This window comes from Zalophus californianus, chromosome X (genome assembly GCF_009762305.2).
Source record: "Zalophus californianus isolate mZalCal1 chromosome X, mZalCal1.pri.v2, whole genome shotgun sequence".
NCBI lineage: Eukaryota > Metazoa > Chordata > Mammalia > Carnivora > Otariidae > Zalophus > Zalophus californianus.
The window spans coordinates 91662434-91672152 of NC_045612.1; the positions used below are offsets into that span (position 1 = coordinate 91662434).

A 9719-nucleotide genomic window follows, 5' to 3' on the forward strand; every position below is an offset into this window, starting at 1 on the left:
TATCATAGCTATTTGCCTCTTAAAATTCACAGAGGGCTATAGCACCTCATTCTCTACCCAGAAATTCTACTAGTTCTTACACCTGGTCCAAACAATGATGTCAGTGTCACTCCTGCCTCTGTGAAACATTCATACATACTTTCTTGTAAAGATTCCACTGTGTTTTCTTTTGGTTTCCTTTGGAAGGGCTCTAGACTATCAGTCAAGTTGTATGAATCCCAACTGAGAACCTAATTTAAATTCCTTCTTGTGGGGTCCTGAAGGGCATAAAAAGTAAGGGTCTAGAAATTGGGGTAGATGAACATCCAATTTCAATGTTTCTAATAGTTAGGATATGATGGCTTGTGCCATCATAGTAGGTGACAGATAACAGTATAGATTTTCACATAACCAGAGGTATGGTGGGAGATAGTCCAGATTTGGGCAGGCTGGGATTGGGCAACACCTCAAGAATACAACTTAAAAAAATATGTGTCTACTCTATCAAACCTAGTGTGTTTTGCATCTTTGTTTCAAGATGGCTGCCCCATCTGCATCTCTCTTTCTCTCTCTTTCTTTTTCAGGCGGTTGACATCTTTACACTTTGGAGGTGGAGGGAAGGTGCTCCAGAGCTCTCGGTAAGGCAGGCTGCTTCTTCTTTACCATCACAGGCTTCTGACTGTGCAGGATGGCTCTGGTTGTGCGAGTGGCGGCCATGCGCAGATCTGGGTGATACTTGTTCTTGCAGATCATGTGCCTGATGCTGCTGAGGGTGGCCCGGGCATTCTTGTTCATGGTGGTCCTCAAGTAGGTGCTGGTGGGTTTTTGCTGGTGGGATCTTGGCTTTATGATCACTGCTACACCTTTGCCCTCAGCCCCAGGCTCCACGCCCACAGTCCAGCGGTGGATCAGCCCATTGTAGTAGAAGGAGTTGTGAACCTTCAGGTTATTGGGGTCAGTACTGAACGTCTGCTTGTTCCTCTTCATCAGGAAACTGGAGCAGTTCCACAGGGACCATCCATTGCAGGTGGGCAGACATGGTGGCAGCTCCTCTCACTATGGCAGCCAGAGATGGAAAGGGCATTTATCATATAACAGGAAGGAAAAAGAAGTGCCCCTATTAGCTCTTTGTTTATAACCAGTTATATCACATGGGCACCCCTTATGGATGAGATACAGGAAATGAGTGTAGCCTTTCTAGGAAGTATGCTATGGAGAAGGAGTTGAGGATGAGTGTGAAGTAATGCATGGTGGCAGCCTCTGTCAACTGGCTGACCCAAGTTTCAGAAACAATATACTATGTCATTTGATCCTTATCACAACTCTCTGTCATAGATACCAGATGGTCGAAAGTCTGATGTGGATTGAGGGGCAGGTGTTCAGACTTCGATATCATTATTTTTCTTCCTTCTTGTCTTTCCAGACCTATTTCACAATTCTACTCCTTCATGAAACTGGGCCACTCCAGTCTCTTTTCATGAAGAAACTCTTATTTTCTAGGCTAGCATTTTCAATAACACTATATTGTAAGTTTTGATATCTACTCTAAGAAACTCTTTTTTCTGTTGATAACTTATTCATGCAGTTCCTGGTGATGTTAATGATAATCATAGTGTATTTTCAAGAAGAGAATACAATTTACCCTAAAAATAACTCTGAAAAATATCTCTGATTCAGTCCTTCAGAAATCCTACACTGAAAAAATTCAATTGTGCCCTTTATTTCTTGTTTTTGCTCTTTTTGTCATCAAAGATAAATATTGACAAGGGGTAAATATTTTGACATGAGAAAAAAGAGATGAAATCTCTTAGACAAAAAGGCGAAGGAAGAAATAGTCAATTTACCAGAAACAGGTATATAAATGGAAAGTGAGGGGCATCTGGGTGACTCATTTGGTTAAGCATCCAACTCTTGATTTTGGCTCAGGATGTGATCTCAGGGTCTTGAGATCGAGCACCTCGTGGGGCTCCATGCTCAACAGGGGGTCTGCTTGTCCATCTCCCTCTGCTCCTCTGCCTGCTCATTCTCTCTCTCTCAAATAAATAAATAAATAAAATCTTTTAAATGGAAAGTGAGCATATGAAAATGTTCAACTTAAGAGATAATAAAAGAAATGCAAATTAAACAATGAATTTGTTTCATCCATAAATTTCCAAATTATAAAATATTAACACCCAGCTTTAACTAAAGTTGAATGAATTAAGTTGCCTCATAAAGGCCCGATGTAAATTAGTATAAGCTGACATAAGTTTACTAGAGGGCAATATGGAAATCTGTGTTAAGATACTTAAAAATATTCACAGTGCATGAGCCATCGATTTCACTTCTTAAAAATGGATCCTCAGGAAATTAAGACAAATGTCCATTGGGATATAGCCAAAGTGTAATATTTTTAGTGTTACTGATGGCAAAATGTTTATAGTATGTATGTGTGTATGTATATGGAGGGAGACTAAACAACACTGAACAGAAATCTGTTTAAACTTATTTATATAAAAACTATTGTGGTGTATATATGAAATCGGATCTAGTTCCCACAGGAAACAGAGATGGTACATGTGAAATAGGACAATTCAAAAAGGGTTTATTTATGTGCAGGAACGTAAGCCTAGTAGCAGCCAAGATATTATTTTAACCTTGAGAGCATAAGAGAAAGGGGAAAGAATGTTATGTAGAGTTAGTTGCTTTTTATTTTTTAAAGAAGTCATTATTCTTGGGGCACCTGGGTGGCTCAGTCATTGAGCATCTGCCTTCAGCTCAGGTCGTGATCCTGGGGTCCTGGGATCGAGTCCTGCATCGGGCTCCCTGCTCAGCGGGAGGCCTGCTTCTCCCTCTGCCTCTGCTCCCCTGCTTGTGCTCTCTCTCTCTCAATCTCTCTCTGACAAATAAATAAATAGAGTCTAGAAAAAAAAAGAAAGCATAAGAGAAAGGGGAAAGAATGTTGTGTAGAGTTAGTTGCTTTTTATTTTTTAAAGAAGTCATTATTCTTGGGGCGCCTGGGTGGCTCAGTCGTTAAAGTGTCTGCCTTCGGCTCAGGTCATGATCCCAGGATCCTGGGATCAAGCCCTGCATCAGGCTCCCTGCTCCGCGGGAAGCCTGCTTCTCCCTCTCCCACTGCCCCCTGCTTGTGTTCCCTCTCTCGCTGTGTCTCTCTCTATCAAATAATCTTTAAAAAAAAAAAGTAATTATTCTTTTTTTTTTTTTTTTAGAGAGGGAGTGGGAGAGGGGCAGAGGGAGAGAGAGAGAATCCCAAGAAGGCTCCACATCCAGTGCGGAGCCCTTTTTGGGGCTCAGTCTTACAACCCTGAGATCATGACCTGAGCAGAAATTGAGATTCAGATGCTTAACTGACTGAGCCACCCACAGGCCCCAAGAGTCAGTTGCTCTTAAAAGGAGTAGTGAGTGACCTTTGGTTGAGGAAACTAGCCAACTCCAGTCAACCCTTCAGGGAGAGAACCAATGGAGTAAATTCTCTGTCTCATATCCCTCCCTTCCCTGCAGTCTACCGCCAGGGCTCCCCATTGTCCAAACCCAATAGGAAGGCTTTGGTGTGGTCCATATAGGCCAGCTTGTGATAATGAGAGTCTTGTGGTGGTGATGGTTGGGGGGGGTGGTAAGGACCGAGAAAAGGTTAAAAAATAGTGGAAAAGGGATCTGGAGGGGGTGCCAAACAGAAGTCATCCCAACAATCCACTCCTTTTGATTTGCAACATCCACTCTTGCATTTCATTGGAATAGAAGCTTTATTTTCCTAACAGAGGTGTGTATGAAGTCCCATTAGCTGTTATCATGGCAGGATGATAAAAATCCCCTGATATTCTCACCTAACATATAAAACATGAGGTAAAGCCAGAGGTCACATGATACAGTGTGGTAAAAGGGATTAGTTACACAAAATACAGCTGTGTTCGATTCCACTTGTGTAGATGGTTATGCGGGCTAAGTTGATTATCATAGCTACCTTCTCCTACCACACATTACATGTGCTCTTCTCCTTTGCTGGCATGTCAGCTGGATGGTAATATTTACTGGGGGGTATTCAAACTTTTATCCCTAAAGGATTTGAGTCTTTGATGTCTGGTTTTTAATTGCCATGATGCAGTCTTTCATGGATCAGGATTATTGAGTATGGTCAACTAAAATGTGCCCTGGGTTTCAACATGGATGATCCTTATAGCCTTTATTGTGTAGCAGCAACCAAATTTCCCCCTGGTAATCAGAATAAATCACTTATCTAGTACAGTGACCCTCTTCCATGGCTGTTGGTTCAGTGGCGCAAGAAGCCCAAAATGGCCAGGTATCCACCTCAGCTTCCATTACTGGGACTTTATCTCTGTTCCCTGATACAGGGATTTCTCTTTTAGCCCCTAGGATATCCACATCCACTGAACCCAAGTTTGTAGTAACTGGGACAAAAATGATTGCAGTTATTAGGTACAATAGTTAGAGGGGCCACTCATATTTATACCCATTGGTTTCTGGACTCATGCAAATATGAGGAAGAGAGCAGCACATATTGACAGGGGCCGAGGTATTTTCCCCCAGCTGGCACTCTGAAGCTTTAGCTGTCCATGGCACTCTACATAAAGCCAGCTCATTTTGGGAGAAGGAGCACCTGGTACAGCCTGTGAGATCTATGAGCATTGGAAAACATTACTGCACTTTGGAGAGGTCATAAAAGGGGATTGAGTGAAAAGCTGCATAGTGAAGGTGAAACTCCATTTCTCCCGTCACCAGGAGGAAGACCACCAGTCTCAGACTCAGCCGGCTGCGATTCAAAGATTATTTACTAAGACTGAACTTCTCTAGAGAGAAGATCCACAAACACTGACATCTGGAGAGTATTCAATGAAACATTTGTTTGGCCATTTGATGATTTACTTGTGAAGTCCATTGGCGGACAAGGCCCACCCGTGGACAAAGAACTTCTAATCAGCTCTTTGTTATCTCAACTTTAAATATGAATGGGCTACCAAGACTCACCAAATATTTGGAGGAGGATATGGACAAAAGAGACCAAAGAAATTGAGATAATGCAGAGAATAGAAGAACTTAACTTGTATCATCATGGACTAAGAATGAGTTTTTGGAGAGGTGCCTGGCTGGCTCACTTGGTAGAGCATGTGAGCCCCATGTTGGGCATATAGCCTACTTAAAAAAACAAAACAAAACAAAACAACAACAACAAAAAGAATGAGTTCTTGGAAGTTAAAATATGATTAAAAATAAGAAATTGGATTGAAAGATTGGAATATTCAGTCATGGAAATTTCCTAGAAATTGAATCAAAAAGTGAAATGATGTACAAAAAAGACAAAAGATTTTTTACAAAATAAAAGGTAGAACAGACAAATAAGGGCCTCTGAACGTGATCACTTTTTCCCAGAGTAATTTTTTCCCATTTTACGTAAGAAATCATGCAAGAACATCCTCCAGAATTGAGTCTCCAAACTGCATGAGCCCCACAAGAGCCCAGCACCATGAATGAAAAAAAGTCTATCTCAATGTATTTTATTTGGGACCTCAGAAGTCCAGAAATAAAGAGAGGATCCTAAATTAGTACAGAAAAAAAAAAAAAACAAACAGATCACCTACAAAGTATATGAAATAAGGATAACTCTTAACTTCTCTGCAATATCAGAAGTTGGAAAACAGTGGAATCATATCTAAAACAGAGACAAAAGCTGTATGTATAAAAGATTTTTTTAGAAATATAAATGTTAGCATCAAAATAAATAGTTAAAAGGCCTCTGGGGAATAGAGTAGAAAAGAGAATAGGGGATTGCTATCATCTATCTATCTATCTGTCTATCTTATAAGCCTAGTAGGCCTATTTAACTTTTTAAACTACCTGAAGTTACAAATGAAAATTACTTTAAAAAATCAGATGGGTAGGCTGGATTGGATAAACTTTGAGATTACTGCTAGTTTATTCTTCCAAGAGTTTGTTAGCTATCTTGCAATTGACCACAATATAGAATATTTCCTTGCATAAAGGCATGAAAATTGTAAGACCATTAGTATTAGGTATAATTCTCCTCTGAAACAGCAAAATGGAATTAAAATAAAAATATCCTCCATTTATTCATTACTGACTGAGTGCCAGGCATTTTACATAATTAGTAAGTGATTATCACAATAACCCTGCATGTAAGTTGAGACGTAGAAACTGAGATTCAAATTAGTGGCAGAGAAGGGCTTTGAAATCAATTAATTTTACTACAAAATCCAGAGTGCTCTCTCTAACATGACCTGCTACTTGACTCTAAAATACAAGCAGATTCTGAGCTGTTTAGACTTTTGCACATACCAGACAATGAAGAAAAGGTACTTTTAGTGGATACAGTTTCAGACTCCAAAATCTTCCATGTGACACTAAATGATGATGATGATGATGATAATAATAGTAGAACACTGTCCTAAAGCAAAATCTAGGCATTAGATTGAAAATTTGCAGCCTGTAAATAGTGGAAATATCCTTGTCTTCCCTCTTTTTTTCAGAGTTTTAATCCTTGAGCAGACCATCTTTAGTGGGTACCTGACAACACAGCAAGGAACATCTAAAAAATCCTGAAATAAATATAACTCCTTGTTTTGGAATCTTAGTTTTACTTAATGGAGAATAATAAAAGGCATTATTTGCTATTTAAACAAACAGGTTGGTGGAGTAGTTTGCAACATTTCCTCAAATTTTACAGATAAAAAAACCACAAGGTTTCTATGACACTTGGGACCTGTAGTAGCTGGCTTCTTTTGTTTTTTTTTTTTTTAAGATGTTATTTATTTATTTATTTATTTGAGAGAGAGAATGAGAGAGAGAGAGAGCATGAGAGGGGGGAGGGTCAGAGGGAGAAGCAGGCTCCCCGCTGAGCAGGGAGCCCGATGTGGGACTTGATCCTGGGACTCCAGGATCATGACCTGAGCTGAAGGCAGTCGCTTAACCAACTGAGTCACTCAGGCGCCCAGTAGTTGGCTTCTTGAAGCTATACAGATGAAATCCTTTGGGCTTTCCATTTCCTCTCCTATGACACTGTTGAAGGACTCTTCACCGGACAACTTTGACTCTCTGGTGGGTGTGTAAAGCCTGAGTGTAAGGCCAGCTATGCCCTGGTTCAGGGCTTGTCTCATGCTCATACTAACTGTGTGAACATGGACAAATTCCTTAACTCCTCTGAGCTTCTCTTGTAAAGTAGGGAGAATACTAACCATCTCACAGGGTTGGTGATGGATTACATATTGTAGTAAATGGAATGTGCCCAGTGGGTAGCAAATATTTAATACCTATTAGACCTTTCCTCTTCTCTCCCTACTTTCCATTCACATTTCTCCTTCAACATGCTATGAAATGCAGATTCACCTGGATGCCTGCTCTGGTCTCACGGAAATCTCAAGTAGGAACAGTTCAACTCATTTTCTAGAAGCACCATTTTAACTCATCCTCCAAAAGGAACTTTGTTCAATTTATACATTCTAAAAGTAATTTTTTCAAAAAGCTTTTATACATATCTCCTTTCTTCTTTATAACAAAAGATATATGTTTACATATGAAAGAAATTATCCTTATTTGAAAGACAAGGAAATCGTGGCTTAGAGAAATAAGTGCCCTTCTCAAGGTTTCACTGTAAATATGGAGCCTGGGACTAAGATCCCTGAAACAGAAGCCTGGGAACCCTAAGTTTTGCATAAGCCCCACCAATTTCCTCCTTACTTCCTTCTTTCTATATTGTCCTCCTTATCATTTCTAGTGCATTCTACCCCTGGTTTACACCTTCATCCCTGATTGGCCAAATCATGGAATCCCCATCACTGAGCCATGAAATAGCTCTTTCCCTGAACAGAGGAATTATCCTTTTCCCAAAACAGTTGTGGATGGAAGCGTTCCAGTTCCTCCCATCAAACCCTAACCTACTAGTTTGTTCTCCGGTCTTGAGGCTCTGATAACACAATCACAAAATAATTCAATTTTGAACATTTCAAAAAATCTGAGTTATTCTCTTGTACCATTGCTCACCTTATTATGCTAAGAATATTTAAAACCCATAGATAATATGGAAAATTATACTAAAGTTGACAATATTTTTCTTTTCCTACATATCTTAACCTTCCTAACCTAGTTTGATAATTATGCCTAAGTAAAAATTTATTAGAGCTGCATCTTCCTTGTCTTTTCCTTCATACTCTTTGGAGCTGCTAAGGACTAAGGAAATGTCCCAAGGTTAGAAGGTGGGTAGGTAAAAGAAAATCAAGTGGTCTAGTCAATCTACTGAGTAGTCAGTGAGTTTTTGCACAATTAGAAATTGGCTGTGGGGTGCCTGGGTGGCTCAGATGGTTAAGCATCTGCCTTCAGCTCAGGTCATGATCCTGGGGTCCTAGGATCGAACCCCACATTGGGCTCCCTGCTCAGCGGGGAGCCTGCTTCTCCCTCTCCCTCTGCTGCTCCCCCTGCTTGTACTCTCTCTCTGTCTAATAAAAAAATAAAAAAAAAGAAATTGGCTGTGTAATTTCCCTTTGAGGAAATGTAATCATGTATTTCTTGGAGCGGAGGTTGGATTTGGAATCCCCTCATTAAATTGCATCTCTGAATTTTGCTAATTTCATGGCTCATCAGCATATCTGGCATCCAGAAAGTTTTAGGTGCATTTTGAATTTAGGGAAGAAAAACAAAAACAAAAACAAAACATCTCCCCCTCCCCAGACCCATATCTTCTCAATGGCTAAGTAGCAAAGAGCATAGATTCTAAAGCAGTCCTTAGGACTCAGGTATTAAAAAGGCCATTTCTGCTTTGAAGGCATTAAAGGTAAATCAAATAGGGAATCTTAGCATTTCATCTTTGTTCTTGCTTATTGTCCCAGCCTATGCAGAGTGTCTAAATTTGCTGCAACTATTATATTACCTGGGCCATTGAGTTGAAAACAGGAGAGCAACAGTCTTTTCCTTAAAAGGAATTAGATATCGGTTATCATCAGAAAATAAAAAGCACAGATCTATCCTCTGAGATTAGAATTTTGCAAAATGTCCTAGTTATTGAACTATTTTAAAATTTAGCTGAATTTAGCATAATTTAGCATAACTTAATCTAGATCTTCAGAACAATATGCAGAAGAAATAACGAGCTCTCGAAAAACATTTAAAAATAAGACGCTGTGCCCGGGTGTATAAAAGTCCATAATCTCTCACAGAAGAGATGATTAGAAATCAAAATATTCCATTTGGTTTAATTGTCGATGCCCAGGGAACTATTTTGGGAATGGTAGGGATCGAAGGGTTAAAAGTGAACTATTATGCTAAACACACCCCACAGACAGGTTTTCTTCTCATCATATAATCATCTCTGTTCTCCTCAACTCCTGTTTTTTCTCTGAACATGCTGTTTGTTCCCATGACAGTCACTTTTGGTGCTTTAAATAAAGGAACTAATTAGATTCAATACATGGCTGAGAGTTTCCTGGGTGTTTGTTTTGTTGGGTTTTATTTTTCATTCATTTTGCAAATAATCACATTGTATCTAGTACTTCCACTAAGCACTACAGGGGACAAAAAATTGAATGTGCCATTGACTTGTCCTGCAGAGACTCACACTGACCCACTGGTCATCATTAAAAATTATTTGTCACAGTATTATTTTATTGTCAACAGTGATATCAACATCAAATTAGTCACTTGTAGTCTGGATCTTTTCCCTGTCTGACTGTATTAACAAACCCATTGCACCGTCATCATCTCCTTTCTTCCCTGCAAAT

The 9719-nt window shown here is 39.6% G+C and overlaps 1 pseudogene; it reads right to left on the minus strand.

Annotated features, from left to right (window-relative positions):
* Positions 1-576: 576 nt before the first annotated feature.
* LOC113930369 lies at positions 577-1051 on the minus strand (annotated as a pseudogene).
* Positions 1052-9719: the final 8668 nt, after the last annotated feature.